Raw genomic sequence first — 18,220 nt, 5'->3', positions numbered from 1 at the left:
GAACAGATGGAGGAGGACTTTAAGAGATGGGACATGGAGTCCCTGTCTCTGGCAGGTAGGGTGCAGGCGGTTAAAATGGTGGTCCTCCCGAGATTCCTTTTTGTGTTTCAGTGCCTCCACCGTGGCCACGAAGGCTTTTTTCAAGAGAATCGAGAAGAGTATTATGAGTTTTGTGTGGGCCAGGAAGACCCCGAGAGTGAGGAGGGGATTTTTGCAGCGTAGTAGGGACAGGGGGGGGTTGGCACTACCGAGCCTAAACGACTATTACTGGGCCGCCAATGTTTCAATGGTGTGTAAGTGGATGGGAGAAGGGGAGGGAGCGGCGTGAAAGAGATTGGAGAGGGCGTCCTGCAGGGGGACTAGCCTACAAGCAATGGTGACGGCGCCATTGCCGTTCTCACCGAAGAAATACACCACAAGCCCGGTGGTGGTGGCTACATTGAAAATTTGGGGGCAGTGGAGACTGCATAGGGGAAAGACGGGAGCCTCGGTGCGGTCCCCGATAAGAAATAACCATAGGTTTGTTCCGGGGAGAATGGATGGGGGATTTGGAGCATGGCAAAGAGCTGGCGTAGTACAATTGAGAGATCTGTTCGTAGATGGGATGTTTGCGAGTCTGGGTGCGCTGACGGAAAAATATGGGTTGCCCCAAGGGAATGCATTTCGGTATATGCAACTGAGGGCTTTCGCGAGGCAACAGGTGAGGGAATTCCCGCAGCTCCTGACGCAGGAGGTGCAGGATAGAGTGATCTCAGAGACATGGGTGGGGGGTGGTAAGGTGTCGGACATGTATAGGGAAATGAGGGACGAGGGGGAGATAATGGTAGATGAGCTGAAAGGGAAATGGGAAGAAGAGCTGGGGGAGGAGATTGAGGAGGGGCTGTGGGCTGACGCCCTACGTAGGGTAAACTCATCGTCCTCGTGTGCCAGGCTAAGCCTGATACAATTCAATGTTCTACACAGGGCGCATATGACTGGAGCACGGCTCAGTAGATTTTTTGGGGTAGAGGATAGGTGTGGGAGATGCTCGAGAAGCCCAGCGAATCACACCCACATGTTCTGGTCATGCCCGGCACTACAGGGGTTCTGGGTGGGTGTGGCAAAGGTGCTTTTGAAGGTGGTGGGAGTCCGGGTCGAACCAAGCTGGGGGTTGGCTATATTCGGGGTTGCAGAAGAGCCGGGAGTGCAGGAGGCGAGAGAGGCTGATGTTTTGGCCTTTGCGTCCCGAGTAGCCCGGCGCAGGATATTGTTAATTTGGAAGGAAGCCAAACCCCCGGGTGTGGAGACCTGGATAAACGACATGGCAGGGTTTATAAAGTTAGAACGGATCAAGTTCGTATTAAGAGGTTCGGCTCAAGGGTTCACCAGGCGGTGGCAACCGATCGTCGACTACCTCACAGAAAGATAGAGGGAATGGAAAAGAAGAAGACAACAGCAGCAACCCGGGGGGAGGGGGGTGGGCGGGGGGAGGAACCGGACGGACTCTCAGGGATGTCATTGTATATGTATAGACACTTGTTATAGGTAATGTATATTGGATTGTTGGATTGTATCTTTGGAGAGTAACTATTTTTGACAAGGCAGTTGCCACTTAGTTTTGTTTTTGTTTATATATTATTTATTTATTTGTTTAAAATTGCCCACGGTTATTTATATTGCTTTGTTGTTGTTCAAAAGAAAAACTATGTACTGTTATGTTTGGCCACAAAATTTTGAATAAAATATATTTTTAAAAAATAATAATAATTTATTAATCTGTCATCTGTTTGGCCTTTGTTGGCTGGTGACAATGAAGAGTGGGCAGCATGGTAGCACTGTTGCTTCACAGCTCCGGGTCCCAGGTTCGATGCCCGGCTTGGGTCACTGTCTGCGGAGTCTGCATGTTCGCCCCATGTCTGCGTGGGTTTCCTCCAGGTGCTCCGGTTTCCTCCCACAGTCCAAAGGTGTACAGGTTAGGTGGATTGGCCATGCTAAATTGCCCTAGGTGTCCAAAAAAAAGGTTAGGTGGGGTTACGGGGATAGGGTGGAGGTGTGGGCTTAAGTAGGGTGCTCTTTCCGAGGGCTGGTGCAGACCCGATGGGCCGAATGGCCTCCTGTACTTAAATTCTATGATTTCTATGCGAAGGCGTTTGAGTCGCAACCAAGTGAGGACATTGCTCCAATGTTATGCAGCTTTTGACATTGTACAAAGAAGTTGTTTAAACATCGAAGATTGGTTGAAAGGAAGCTACCCGATGCTGACTTTGGCTCTGGCTCCAGTTCCAGCATTGATCTGTCAATGCCAGAAAACCCCCACCTGAAGATTCAACCAAGGAACTCCACCCAGTGATCAAACTGAACATCTGCGGCGGGATTCTCCGACCCCACGCCGGGTCAGAGAATCGCCCGGGGCTGGCATGAATCCCGCCCCCGCCGTGTCTCGAAGTCTCCGCCACCAGAAATTCGGCGGGGGCGGGAATCACGCCGCGCCGGTCGGCGGGGGCGAGAATCGCGCAGCGCCGGTCGGTGGGCCCACCCCCGCCGATTCTCCGGCCCGCGATGGGCCGAAGTCCCGCTGCTGGAATGCCTGTCCCGCCAGCGTGGATTAAACCACCTTTTGAACGGCGGGACAAGGCGGCGCGGGCAGGCTCCGGGGTCCTGGAGGGGTGCGTGGGGCGATCTGGCCCCGAGGGGTGCCCCCACGGTGGCCTGACCCGCGATCGGGGCCCACCGATTGGCGGGCGGGCCTATGTCGTGGGGGCAATCTTTTTCTTCCACCTTCGCCATGGTCTTCACGATGGCAGAGGTGGAAGAGACCCCCTCCCCTGCGCATGCACGGGGATGACGTCAGCAGCCGCTGACGCTCCTGTGCATGCGTCACCCGGCGAAGACCTTTTGGCCCCGGCTGGCGTGGCGCCAAAGTCCTTTCCCGCCAGTCGGCGGAGCGGAAACCACTCCGGCACGGGCCTAGCCCCTCAAGGTGAGGGCTTGGCCCCTAAAGGTGCGGAGACTTCCGCACATTTGGGGTGGCCCGACGCCAGAGTGGCTCCCGCCGCTCCATTACGACGGAACCCCCCACCCCGCCGGGTAGGGGAGAGCTTGTTGTGGTTCGCTAGTATTTATGACATCACTCAAACAGACCAGGATTCCAACATTGTATTCACATAACTGTTCAATCGTGTAGGAGTACAGGTATTGCCTTGTGAATGAGTGAGTGTGCAGTTGTGTATTTAACTACTCTGGCTCAGTTACTAGAAACTCTTCACTGAAACTACATCTAATTCTCCTCCCGTGAAAAGGAAGACAAGGATGTTAGAGAAAACTGTGTTTCCTCCTTGCACCTTCAACAATAACCCTGTTATTCCTCATGTGAGAAACACCGCTCACTTAATAAAAGATTTACACTTAGTCAAATTCTGAAGAAGTATTTATTATCGATCTTGCAAGACCGGGTGCCTCCAGTAAGCAATAGCAGACACAAAGAATTCACACAGCATCACTTTGTTATCTACAATCCATGAAAATACAATCTGTGGGAAACCATCCCTGAGAAACACATCCCACACACTACAGACAGGGCAGTTCCCTTATTTCTTCTCTCCCTTACACAGTGATTTGGCAGTTAAAGATAAGAATGAGGCCCTTTGCTTGCACCTGCTATCTCCCCCTTGCTTAGCAAGTTCTGTTGTACATTCCATTCTTCCCCGAAGGTCATTCTGGTACATCGTTATAATAATTCGCTCACTATAGCTTACTCAGAACTTGACATGTTAATTTTCCCATCATGCTTCATTGTTGACATCTTAATTGTGAACCAGAGTATATACATGTAAAAACAACACAGAATGTTCATTTCTCACAAATCCCCATTTTTTTCTTTTTACTGTTGTTGCTTTTTACACTTCGTAGCCTCCTCTAACCGACCCCAAAATTGTCCAACATCCTCTCAACTTCCCTTTCTATGGGGCCGTCCCCCCCTTCATTCTCCCCACTTTCTAATAGGCAAATGGTATCCTGACCCAGGGGCATCTGCTTGGTCAAGGCTGTTTCGATGAGCCTCTGCACCAAGCCTCTTACACACGGGATGATGCAGCAGCCTATTGCCGCCAATGCTCCTATCACCACGATGATGGAGGTGAGGATGGATACAATTAACCCTTTCCATTTCCCAAACAATGATTCAAGCCACCCAGCCATGGATGTGTCTGCCCCTGAATTGTATGCCATTTCCACAGCCAGAGTGGTTAACCCTTGTAGCGCACGGGTAATCGATCCGTCGGGTGCCGTGTTGTTGGGGATAAACGTGCAACACTGTCCTTTGAGCATAACGCATACACCACCTTTCTCTGCCAAAATCATATTCAGAGCCAATCTATTCTCCCAGGCCATTCGACTGGTTGCATCCAGTTGTTCTGCTATGCCCTTCACGGCGTCCCTGGTATAATTGATGAACCTCTGTTGATTATAGTATATATAGTTTATCCAATCCACATTCTTATTGATCGTAAAGAGGGACTCGAACCCAGCTGCAATCTGATTTCGGGCTTTGAACTCATCTGGTACTCCTCTGGGAATGCCAACGGAGTCCAGGTAAATCCTGTCATCAAATGAGGTAGGTATGCCCCGTTTAGATCGTCCCCCTTTTACACTCCCCCTCTCCTCTTGTCTTTCATAGGTTATACTGAACAGAATGGCGAGCTGAACTAATGCGCATGTCCCTTTCCATTAGGGGGATAGAGTGGGTCTTAGAATCTTTCCTCCGCAATACCACCATATATCTGCACGTGGTATTTTAAGTGATGAGTAATTGCCCTGGGTGGTCACGTTCTTAGTCTCTATACAAGTCTTGAGGTCTCCCATAACTTTACTTAGCCCCGTATCAGAACCACTTATACACGATTTGTGATGCGTCACGGTAACCAAGAAGGAGGGAGGGTTTGCTGATAGTTTCTTATTAACAGGAGGAAACATCAGAGATAGGGCAGTGCAGGTCTTGTTGCCCCAGGCTGTCGCATCTTGGTACACAGGGCCATCATACTTTCCATGCTCCCTCTATTTTCTGTCCACCCCAGTGGAAAGGGCTCCATATGGGCCTGTGGTCTACCTGATGCGCAAGCATAACAATTGTCTTTCTTCAGCGTCTGGGCCGAATATTGCAGCCTTCTCTGTAACAAACTGTCTCTCTCTCTCTCTCTCTCTCTGTTTTGAAACAGTGACTTCAGGCATGTTGCAGCCTTCTCTGTCTCTCTCTCTCTCTCTCTCTGTATTGAGACAGTGACTCCAGGCATGTTGCAGCCTTCTCTGTCTCTCTCTCTCTTTCTCTGTATCTCTCTCTCTGGATCTCTCTCTCTCTACCTCACCCACTCAATCCACGCATTCTGTTCCTCATAGCCAGTCTCTATCTCAAAGGCTTGCTCTAAATCTTTTACTTCAATTATTTTCCCTGTTCATTCTCCGCCGTGTCGCCCCATGTGTCATTAGTGGGAGTTGCTCCCTGGTCTAATAAAATACGGAAGCAGCATTCAGTCTTGCCATTTCTCATGATCACCCCGAATATCTCATTTCTAAGTGAACAAACCCTATTGCCTGTCTCCATCCAGGCCGTGTGTTTTACGGTGATGTATACGGGGTGACAAGTTCCAGCATTGCACGTTGAGGGGGAATAACCATTAATCTGGTGAATGGAGACGACCGGTGGTGCCCCTCTGGGCAATTGGCAGAACCGTTTCAGCCAACCCTCCCTCTCCGTAATCATCCCCCTCAGTAATAATGAAGAGAGTCTACCCTGAACTCCTTTCCCTGCCCCGCTGACACGCAGTCTATGAGGGTACACAGATCAGTCCGTATTACCTGAGGGTACCGACTTTCTGGGATTGTCAATGTAATCATACGACCGATTCCAAACTCCCACATCATTAATATTATTATACATTGCATAGTCCATTTTAGCTGTAGTTTCGTCATATTATTGAACAGTTCAGGATTTAGTGTCTTTTCAATCTTATCTTAAATGGTTCCTCAGTGGCCTCCACATTCCATTGTTCCTGTTCCGGCGGTGATTTAACGGGACCCTTCGTTCTGCTGTAATGAGTCCAACCTTTTTCAGCAGTTCGTATGGTAGTCTCTGTGGTTAACAAAACCAGGAACGGCCCGTCCCAAGTGGGTTGAAGCTTGTTTTCTTTCCACAATTTCACCAGTACCCAATCTCCTGGTTTAAATTTGTGGACTGCGAATTCAAGGGGAGGTGTCTGCGCTAGCAGTCCTTGTCTCCTGAGGAATGATAATGAGGAACAGTGCCAGTATATATTTCTTTACATAGATATCTTTACATTCTGCAATGGGCCATTCTCCCATTGTTCCAAGGTATGGCAATCCGAACAACATTTTGTGTGTGGACAACCCCAAATCTTTTCTTAAAAGGGCTATCGGTAAGCATTTTGTCCAGGGGAGCCTAGTTTCTAGTATTATTTCTGACAAATGATTTTTAAGAGTTTGATTCATCCTTTCCACCCGTCCCGATGAGGGGGGGGGGGGGGGGGGGCGGGGGTGCCAAGGAGTGTGGAAGTCCCAATTTATCTCCAAACTTTTAGTAGTGCCTTCTTTAATAGAATCGACGAATTCATCTACAGAAAACCTATATGTTTAATAAGTTATTGTGTTTGATATTTTAAAATAAATGTTTAGAATTAGCCTGGAAATCAAAACTTCAAACCATGTGGAAGCTGGCCTTAAAAAAACCCAAAACAACTTTGATTAAAAAAGAACAGATCGTTCAAGGACATCTGATAACGGGAATTTGGCAGCAATCCAACCCTTACAATCGATGAATTTGAGCTGAAATACTATTATTGAAATGTTACTGATCAATCAACTGTTTGACTGTATTATATTGTATAATTTATTAATACTGAATCAGTAGTATCAAATTTGATTAATTTATTAATTATAATAATTATTTTGAAATACCTGGTTGTTGGGCCCCTGCGGTTGGCAGGGTTGTAGGGTAAGCTTATTTCAGCCTTCCCACGGGTGATAGTTCAGTATTTGCAGCCTTCTCTGTAACAAACTGTCTCTCTCTCTCTCTCTCTCTGTTTTGAAACAGTGACTCCAGGCCTGTTGCAGCCTTCTCTCTCTGTCTCTCTCTCTGTATCTCTCTCTGTCTCTGTCTCTTTCTGTCTCTGCCTGTCTCTCTCTCTGTCTCTCTCTCTCTCTCTGTATCTCTCTCTCTGTATCTCTCTCTCTCTATCTGTATCTCTCTGCCTGTCTCTCTCTGTCTCTCTCTACCTGTCTCTCTCTGTATCTCTCTCAGTCTCTGTCTCTCTCTCTCTCTGTATCTGTCTCTCTGTCTGTCTCTCTCTCTCTGTCTCTCTCTCTCTGTATCTCTCTCTCTGTCTCTTTCTCTCTCTGCCTGTCTCTCTGCCTGTCTCTCTCTCTGTATCTCTCTCTCTGTATCTCTCTCTCTCTCTGTATCTCTCTGCCTGTCTCTCTCTCTCTCTGTATCTCTCTGCCTGTCTCTCTCTGTCTCTCTCTCTCTGTATCTCTCTGAGTCTCTGTCTCTCTCTCTGTTTTGTCTCTCTCTGTATCTCTCTCTCTCTGTATCTCTCTCTCTGCCTGTCTCTCTCTCTCTCTATATCTCTCTCTCTGCCTGTCTCTCTCTCTCTCTCTCTCTCTGTATCTTTCTCCTTCTGTCCGGGCAGTCCCGTTTGAAGTGACCCATTCTCCCGCAGTTAAAACACCCCGCCTGTTGACTATTTTTGTATCCTCCTCGCTTTACAAATACCTTCTGTGCTTCTCTTAGTAATTCATCTAGAGATTTCTCATTCCAATCCTCTATTTTCTGTAACTTTTTATGTATGTCAGGCCAGGATTTGGTCACCAAGTGGACCTTCAGTAGTCCCTGTCCTACTGGGTCGTTAGGGTCTAATCAGAATACTTCCTTATTGATTCCCGAAGTCGCTCTAAGAATGCTGAGGGGGTTTCCGTCCCTTCCTGTCTAATTTCAAAGGCTTTATTTAGATTATGTACCTTGGGCACTGCTTCCCTTATGCCTTCAACGATACTATTTCTCAGATCTTTCATTTGATCTCTATGGCTCCCCGTCTGATGGTCCCAGTGTGGATCTAGATTGGGGTACTTTTCTTCTGCTGGTGGTCCGTTTACCCCTGGCGGGTGACTATTCTCCCACTTTTGCATGCCTGCTCTTCTAATCATACCTCTTTCTTCTCCCGTGAATAGGATACTCATAATGGACATTAATTCGGTCCATGTATATATATATATATATATATATATATATATATATTAGGACCTAAGAACTGATCGAATTGTTCCGCCAGTCCTAGGGGGTCTTCCATTAACATTTTCATTTCTTTTTTGAATGCTCTGACTTCTCCTGAACTTAAAGGAGAATTTACAAATCCTACATCTCCATCTCCAATCGGGACTTCCCGAAGGGGGTTCAGTTTCGTTATTTCTGGTTCCTTTCCCTATCCTTTTGTGGATCTTAATATCATTTTACTCCCTCCTGCTTCTTCAGGGGCTTCCTCTGATTTACCTTTATTCACTTGTTGGTTATCTGGCGAGTTATCGTCGTTTGACTTATTCTTATAAGGGGGTAAGAGGGGTGGTGGGAACGTCTTCGCCCTGTGGGATTAATGGATATATTCGGGTGGCGTTCCTGCTAGGAAGCCAACAACTCGCATAGCTTACTTCTTTATCAGAACAGGGTCTTTTATCATTGACATATATATTCCTGTCCTTATTTTTTTGTACGTGGCTCTCAAAATCCCAATTCACTAACATCCGACCCACTGGGCTTTCTGGTGGGATATTCTTAGGGATTCTCTTATCAACGCCGTCTCCTTGTTTCGAATTTTTACTTCCCATTGTAATGTACTCAACTTTCACTTATTTCTAAGTAAAGTGTCTAGTTGTGACCCTGTCACAACAATCACAATCCTGAAAGCACTTATATCATCAATCCGCCCATACACTTATACGGATGTTTGGATATAAACTCCAGAGTCCTTATATCATCAACCCGCCCCTGCGGATGTTTAGATACTAACCCAAGTCAACAAGGTTGTACTTAAAAGCCGTTTTTCTTACCTTGCTCCGTGCTCAGAGTTGCCTGACTTCACTCACGGCGTGCCTGCCACTATAATCCGTTACTTGCTTCTTCAGAATGACTACCCTAGGAACGTGTTCAGTTGACTGTGGGTGACTACTCAAGATGAAGTACGAGACCGTTTAAATAACGGGACGCGTCTTCTCGGTTCCTCTTGAGCCGCCCCCCCCTGATCAATGAAAAAATATCCCAGCCACGAGCCCCCAATTGTGAGAAACACCGCTCACTTAATAAAAGATTTACACTTAGTCAAATTCTGAAGAAGTATTATCGATCTTGCAAGAGCGGGTGCCTCCAGTAAGCAATAGCAGATCACAAAGAATTCACACAGCATCACTTTGTTATATACAATCCATGAAAATACAATCCGTGGGAAACCATCCCTGAGAAACACATCCCACACACTATAGACAGGGCAGTTCCCTTATTTCTTCTCTCCCTTACACAGTGATTTGGCAGTTAAAGATAAGAATGAGGCCCTTTCCTTGCACCTGCTATCTCCCCCTTGCTTAGCAAGTTCTGTTGTACATTCCGTTCTTCCCCGAAGGTCATTCTGGTACATCGTTATAATAGTTCGCTCACTATAGCTTACTCAGAACTTGACATGTTAATTTTCCCATCATGCTTCATTGTTGACATCTTAATTGTGAACCAGAGTATATACATGTAAAAACAACACAAAAACAACACAGAATGTTCATTTCTCACACTCATAACTATAAAGGCCTAGACACCAAAACTATGTTGATCAAATTTGCTCAAAACCCTAAAATAGCAAGAGCTGTTGACAAAGGCAAAAACATTGCAAAAGGATTTAGATTAATCATCCAACTGTGCAGACAATGAAAAATAAAATTTACAATTAACAGTTGCTATACATATCAGTCAAAAATATGGGGTATTGTACTTACAAATGAAAGAATCGGTACATAGAGATTTAGATAGGGACTAACGAGTAACAATACACATGTCAATTTAACTGTCTCTGTCATGTTGCTGTATCCATGTATTTGTCTTGTTTCTTTAAACAAATTCATTCACAAGATGTGTGTACCGCAACCAAGAATCTCTTGGGCATTTATTGCCCAACCCTAGCTGCACAAAGAAGGTAGATAGACTACCTTTTTGGACAACACAAAGGTTTGATCCTACTGAGGGACTTACACGGTTACTTCAGAAGACAGTTAAGAATCAACAGCATTGGTATCATCTACAGGCCAGACTGGGTAATGATGGCATGTTTTCCTCCTTCCTTGTACTCAGTGCAATGATCTGTTCATTGTTTAATAAATAGGGATTAGTTGTACTCAGGTGATAGACTTTGAGAAGGACTCACAAAAAGACTGACTGTGTGATTGTTGGTTAGAAGTGCACTGTATGTGTATCTAAAATAAAAACAGTAAGGCTGGGCTCCAGTGTTCTGTCTTTCACTTTTAAGCAAACATTCTCTGCTTCCATGTTAGAATTCAGCTACACAGATAGAGAAGGATAGAACACTGAAACCAGGGACTGGATTCTCTGTTTTTGGGACTATGTCCTCACGCAGTCGTAAAAACTGGCCTTTCACGACAGAAAACTGGTGTGAAAGGGCCACATATTCATAGCCCTGCAGGGGGCTAGCAGTGAACCATTGGGGAGCTTGCAGCTTTTGCTGCAGATACGGGCTCCCGCACTTCCAGGTCAGAGGTCATGCATGCGCAAGGCGGCAGCCTCCACCAGCCTCGCCGTGCTCCATGGCAGACTCAGATCACGGAGCTGGACCTTCCAAATAGTGCCCCGATCGTAATTAACACAAGGCACCTGTGTTCTCATTTTAGGATAGTAGAAAAATAACAACTTGATCGGACCATGCGACTTGGATTATAATCATGAATTGAGTTTGTTGAAAGGAAAATGAAACCGTGGTATACGGTCAGTATAGCTCATTTCATTAAGTTACAGAACTTTTATCACATTCTCCAAGTATATAAAAATACAAGTTACTACACTCTGATAATTTATTTACCAAACCTAGGTCACCATCTGTTGCATAAAGTTATATGTAGCTTTCATAAAACTACTGCACAATATTCATCAGTACAGTGACACAAGAAGAACTGTAGCATGCTTACTGGTGGCACTCTTAGTGTTTGGAAGTTCAATGTGGATGGAACAGTACCTTTCAATGTTGAACAAGTGTATCAGAATAAACTTCACCCTCTGAACTCCAAACTCCTCCCAGATTCCAGACCCAAACCCATATGAATGTCATCAAACTCCATTTTAATGTATTAGATGTTAGGATATAGCCAAGAGCATAAATCGATTAGATCGTTTCTACTTATTTTGCTTTCAGATTATTTTTGGTAGAAATAATTTGTTTGAAATGTCATAAGAACATAAAGGACGCGATTCTCTGAAATGGAGACAGAGTGTGAATGCCGTGGTGAACGCCGTCGAGGTTCACGACGGCGCGAAACGGCCACTATCCCGACCGATTCAGGGTCCGAAAATGGGCTAGGAGCGGCGGCGTGTCATTTACGCGTGCCAGGCCTTGGCGCCGCGTAAAGACGGCACCGCATTCATGATGCGGCCGGCGCCACATAACTGGCGTCGCCCGTGCATGCGCGGTTGGCCGGCGCCAACCCACGCATGCGTGGTTGCCGTCCACCCCGCAAGAAGATGTCAGACGGATCTTGCGGGGCTGCGGAAGAAAGGAAGTCCTCCTTCAGAGAGGACGGTCTGACGATTGGTGGGTACCGATCAAGGGCCAGACCCCATTTGAGGCCCCCCCCCCGGTGCAGGATCCCCCCCCCTCCCCCGCAGGCCGCCCCCCCCCCCCCCCCCCCCCCCCCCCCCCCCGCATTCCCACGCTGTTCCCGCTGGCAGCGACCAGGTGTGGACGGCGCCAGGGGGAACCCGCCGTTTTGGGCAGGCCGCTCGGCCCAGCCGGCACTGAGAATCGCGGGGGTACCGGTGAATCGCCATTTTGGCTGTCTCGGGCGATTCACTGGACTGCGCCGCGCAAAACGCGATTGTGCCGATCTGGCCGCTTCCGTGAATCGCGGGAGGGCGTCGGACCGGTGTCACGGGAAAATTTGGCGACCCAGGCGATTCTCCAAACCAGCGCAGGAGCGGAGAATCGCGCCCAAGAACTAGGAGCAGGAGGAGGCCATCTGGCCCCTCGAGCCTGCTCGGTTATTCAATGAGATCATGGCTGATCTTTTGTGGACTCAGCTCCACTTTCCGGCCCGAACACCATCACCCTTAATCCCTTTATTCTTCAAAAAACTATCTATATCTTAAAAACATTTAATGAAGGAGCCTCTACTGCTTCACTGGGCAAGGAATTCCGTAGATTCACAATGAAGGACAAAATTCCATTTGCCTTCTTAATCACATGTTGCACCTGTAAACCAACTTTTTGCGACTCATGCACTAGCACACTCATGCACAGCAGCATGTTTTAATATTTTATCATTTAAATAATAATTCCTTTTGCTGTTATTCCTACCAAAATGGATAACCTCACATTTGTCAACATTGTATTCCATCTGCCAGACCCTAGCCCATTCACTTAGCCTATCCAAATCCCTCTGCAGACTTCCAGTATCCTCTGCACTTTTTGCTTTAATTTTCTTTTTCGAGGGAAGAGGAGACCAGCAGATGGCATCGCCCCAGCCCAAAAATTTCCATATAACTTCGACCCTTTTCACTTTGTACTCAATTGTATGCTCTTCAGCATATAGAGAGAGTCAGACAGCTGGCAAGGCTCCCTTATCAGGGTACCTGGACCAGACCAAAATCTATATTAGGAAACCGAGAAAATCTATATTAGGACGAGAAAGCCTAACAATGTTTTGATTTGTAAACTGTGAGGAAAAGAGTCTTTGCTTCTGGAGTGATTTCACTGGCAACTAAGCATCTTTTATATTGAAACCATCTTTATTATTAGCCCATTAACATCCGAGGAAAGAAACTAAACAGTTCTTACAAAAAATTAAAGGCTTTTGAGCTTACTTTCCCATCTACTTCTAAAATTTCAGTGAAGCAAAATCGAAACACACAGGTCAGATGCCATTTATTAGTACAGTCAACACTCAGTGGCTTACAAATTATTGTCCCTCGGTGTAGTTTAAAATACTCCGACCTCAGCCGGTTCGTACGCACTTCGCTACTGGTGCCTGATAGAGCAACAGCACCCAGTCAATGAAGCCCACACCAAACCCAAACCTTCCCAGCGTCTCCCACTCCACCCGATCAAAGGTCTTCTCCGCATCCATCGCCACCACCACCTCCATCTCCCCTCCTTCTGAGGTCATCATAATAACATTTAAAAGCCTTTGAACATTGGCTTTGAGTTGCCAGCCCTTTACAAATCCCATCTGGTCTTCCCCTATCACCCCCAGGACACAATCCTCTATCCTTGTGCCCAGTACCTTAGCCAGCAGTTTGGCGTCCACATTCAGTAGAGAAATTGGCCTGTATGACCCGCATTGCTCCAGATCCTTCTCCCGTTTCAGGATCAATGAAATCGAGGCCTGCAACATTGTTGGGGGGAGGGCTCCCTTCTCTCTTGTTTCATTAAATGTCCTCACCAGCAGTGGGCTCAACATCACTGAAAACTTCTTATAGAATTCCACCGGGTAGCCGTCGGGCCCCAGGGCCTTTCCCGACTGTATGCCCTCCAGCCCCTCAATTATTTCCTCAATTTCAATTTGGTCTCCCAGCCCTTCCACCAGATCCTCATCCACCCTCGGGAACCTCAACTGACCCAAAAACTGCTTCATTCCCTCCACCCCCGCCAGGGGTTCCGACTCATATAATTTGCCGTAAAAGTCTTAAACACCTCATTCACCTCCACTGGGACCAGGACCGTATACCCACCTCTTCACTCTCCCTGGCCGCCTCCCTTTTTCTGAGCTGGTGCACTAACATTCTGTTTGCCTTTCCCCCATACTCATAAATCGCCCCCCTTGCCTTCCTCAGTTGTTCCACTGCTTTCCCTGTAGTCAACAGCCCATACTCCGCCTGTAACCTCCACCGCGTCCGGGGCCTCCGAGTATCTCCTGTCCACCTGGAGTGTCTCCTCGACTAACCTGTCCCTCTCAGCCCGTTCCGCCTTTTCTCTGTGGGCCCGTATCAAGATTAATTCCCCTCTGACCGCTGCCTTCAAAGCTTCCCAAACCATTGCTGCAGAGACCTCCCCGTATCATTTGTTTGCAGGTAGTGTTGCTGAAAACTCACCACTATTCTTAGAATTCCCCCTATACCAAACAGGGTCGATATTCTAAATGGTGAACAGGGATTCTCACTCCCTGACTCCTGTGCAGGGTCCAGTGGGTGCTATTCAGGTCAAACTATATTTTCCATATATATATGTATACTCCATATCTTCACAGAAGATTTCATCTACTTACCACTTAGTAGCATCGATCCTGGGTCCCGCATTGCTAAGTGAGTAAAGTAGACTTTGAAATAACCACTTTTTCAGGTTAAAACTTTTAAGTTATTTTATTATTATATTTTTTCTTTTAAAAGCTGCAATCGCTGTCTTTACAGAAAGATAAAAAGATCTTGCTTCTGGACCCTCCTGGTTGGTTGAAGGGTCCTTCAGGCCCACCTTGACAATCAATCTTCTTTAAAGTCTGGTCTTCTTTAGATGTATTCGCTGGTTAGCTCGGTTGCTATGCTCTATCTTTCCCATGTACTGAGCTGTGAGAGCTGGCTCTGCTGGCTGTCTCTGAGCTGACTCTGCCTCCTCTTTAATTTCTGGTCTTTCTTAGATGTATTAACTGTTTTAGCTCGGCTGCTTTGCTCTGTCCCATGACCAAGCTGACTGTAAGCTGACTCTGCTTGCTTCTCTTGTTCCTTCTCTGCTTCTCTGCCCCTTTCTCAGGGTTTATATATTTTTCTAAGTTTTTATGACTTTATTGTAAAGTAACTTTTATTTCACTTGGATTGTAAAAGGTACCTTTAATCTAAATGTTTCTTACACGACTAAGTATTCATTTTGACATGACCTCAGCTCATAGATCTCTGATTACATGCTTCCTTTGTGATTTTCAAAATGCTTTGATTTCAGTAGGAGTGTTACTTTTGATTCCTGTTATTTCTATAGTTTTATTGTCGAATTATGTCCCCAACTCATTTACCTGATATCGGCAGAACTTCACACCTAGAATTGTCACATAATTCAACTGAACCTCATCCTTTTCTTTCCAGCTGCTTACTAAGATAGTTAATTTCAATGAAGGTGTGAAACATTGCTTTTAGCGTCATACAAAAATCCTGTTTGTTTGCTAAGCCTGTTTGGGAGAAGGAATCTGCATTTTATAATCCTGCTCTTTGCAGCTGCTGGTAACCCTTCGTGGGATCGTTCCCTGTATCCACTCATGTTTCTCTCAGACCAGATATTGCCAGACTTCCATGTTTCAAATGACACATCTTTCCATATTTTCAATTACAGTAGCTCTGGATGGACTTGTTCACCTGCCCACAGATTGCTTCGTCCGCTAACAACCTCACATCCAGCCTCCATAGCGGACGTTGTCCTCTCTCCAAATTAACCCGTAGATCCACCCAATGTGGGGCATGATCGGACACTGCGATTGCCGAGTACTCAGTATCCACCATCCCCGGTATTAGAGTCCTGCTCAGAACAAGAAATTTGATGTGAGAGTATACCTTGTGGACATGGGAGAAAAAAGAAAACTCCTTCGCCCTTGGCCGTGCAAACCTCCATGGGTCTACTCCCCCCATCTGTTCCATAAACCACTTCAATTCCTTTGCCCCAGCTGGCATCCTCCCTGTCCTGGATTTTGATCGGTCCAATTCCGGATCAATGACTGTATTAAAATCTCCCCCCATGATTAGGTTATGAGACTCTTGTCTAACACCTGCCTCATAAATTCCACATCGTCCCAATTTGGAACATAAACGTTCACGAGTACCACCCGCATCCCCTCCAGCTTCCCACTCACCATTATGTACCTACCCCCCATGTCTGACACGATTCTCCCTGCCTCGAATGCCACTCGTTTATTGATCAAGATCGCTTCCTGGTCTTTGAGTCCAGCCCAGAGTGGAATATTTGGCCATCCCACCCCTTTCTCAATCTAGTCTGGTCTATAGCCTTTAGGTCTGTCTCTTGTAACATTGCCACGTCTGCCTTCAGCCCCCTCAAATGCGCAAACACGCGAGCCCTCTTGACCGGCCCATTCAACCCTCTAACGTTCCATGTAATCAGCCTGGTCGACTAGCCATCACCATATTTAGGCCAGCCTCCAGCTCGCGCCCTCGGCCTCTTCGTGCCCCCCCCTCGGGCATTCGCCGTCCCCGACCTCCCATTTGTCCCCTTGTAACAGTTCCTCCCCTGTCAGCTAAGCAGCAGACAATGGATCCATCAGCCATGCGAACCACGAACGACCTGGGAGCAGCCTGTCAAACAACACAGCTGGAGCTGACCAGCCTCCACCAGGCACCTTGATGCGAACAGCATCTTCCGGAGAGAGCACCGGCAAATCAGTAACATGAGCATCGTATGTCAGCTTTTGCCGGTTTCTGAGTTGCTACATCCTTTGCAGCACTGGGAGGTGATCCAGGTCAGGTAAATGAATGTCCGGAACAGTCGTCCACAGGTCACGATTCATGAGAAGTTGTGCCGGAAACATACTGGTGGACAGGGGGGTTGCCCTGTACACCAGGAGTGTAAGGTTAAAGTCAGAAGCTGAGTCCGCAGCCTTGCATTTGCTTCACGATATGGACCCCTTTTTCGACCTTCCCGTTAGGTTGCGGGTAATGCGGGCTCGAGGTAATGTGCTTGAACTGGTATCGCTTCGCGAAGTTGGACCACTCTTGGCTGTAGAAGCAGGGACCGTTGTCGCTCATGATTGTGAGCGGAATACAATGCCTGGCAAATGTCTCCTTGCAGGCCTTGATGACAGTCCTTGATGTTAGGTTGGACAGTTTCACCACTTTGCAGTAACTCAAGAAGTAATCAATTATAAGCACGTAGTCACGTCCATTGGCGTGAAAAAGGTTGATTCCCACCTTAGACCATGGAGAGGTCACGTTCTCGTGTTGCTGGAGTGTTTCTTTGGGCTGAGTAGGCTGGAAACGCTGGCAGGTCGCACAATTGAGGACCATGTTGGATATGTCCTCGTTGATGCCAGGTCAATAGACAGCCTGCCGGGCCCTGAGCCTGCATTTTTCGATACCGAGGTGTCCCTCGTGGATTTGTTTGAGCACTAAGCTCTGGAGGCTGCGAGGAATAACGATACGATCTAGCTTGAGGAGGATCTCCTCGACAACTGTTAGGTCATCCTTGACATTAAAGAACTGGGGCATTGCCCTTTCTGCCAACCATTTGTAAGGTGATGGATGACCCGCTGCAGAAGAGGGTCCTTGGAGTCTCTTCTCGAATGTTGACGAATCGTTCGTCTGAGGCCGGGAGGTTTCTGGCACACAGTTGCACCTGTGCCTCAATTTGGCGTATTAAGTCGACCTGTTCACAAGGCGAGGTGATGGAGCGAGACAGGGTGTCCGCAATGATTAGCTCCTTTCCCGGTGTGTAAACCAATTCGAAATCATGCCTGCGGAGTCGAAGGAGAATGCGCTGAAGCCTGGGCGTCATGTCATTCAAGTCCTTGTGAATGATCTGGACTCGGGGTCTGTGGTCAGTCTCTACTGTGAAGGTTGGTAGACTGTAGACGTAATCATGGAACTTTACAATACCAGTGAGGAGGTCCAGGCACTCTTTCTCTATCTGAGCATACCTTTTCTCAGTGGGAGTCATGGCCCTTGACGCATAGGCCACCGGAGCCCAGGACGAAGTGTCATCCTTCTGGAGGAGCACCACACCAATGCCGTCCTGGCTGGCATCCGTGGAGATTTTTGTCTCCCCCTCTGGGTCAAAAAACACTAGTACCGGAGCAGTGGTGAGCTTTGCCTTTAACTCGAGCCACTCTGCTCGATGTGTTGGTAGCCACTGGAAGGTGGTGGACTTCTTCACCAGATGCCCGAGAGCCGTGGTGTGTGATGCGAGGTTGGGAATGAACTTTCCCAAAAAGTTAACCATACCCAGGAAGCGGAGTACCGCCTTTTTGTCTTCCGGGGCCTTCATGGTGTTGATGG

At 47.3% G+C, this 18,220-nt stretch overlaps 1 protein-coding gene across 2 annotated transcripts in view; it reads left to right on the top strand.

Moving 5' to 3' along the window:
* The window catches only part of LOC140385329 (reversion-inducing cysteine-rich protein with Kazal motifs-like), a 378,566-nt gene that overhangs the window by 260,335 nt on the left and 100,011 nt on the right, over window positions 1-18,220 (top strand). The window lies entirely within an intron of this gene.

The sequence above is a fragment of the Scyliorhinus torazame genome, chromosome 11 (genome assembly GCF_047496885.1).
Source record: "Scyliorhinus torazame isolate Kashiwa2021f chromosome 11, sScyTor2.1, whole genome shotgun sequence".
NCBI classification, from domain to species: Eukaryota; Metazoa; Chordata; class Chondrichthyes; order Carcharhiniformes; family Scyliorhinidae; genus Scyliorhinus; species Scyliorhinus torazame.
This window is presented reverse-complemented; position numbering and strand designations above follow the sequence as displayed.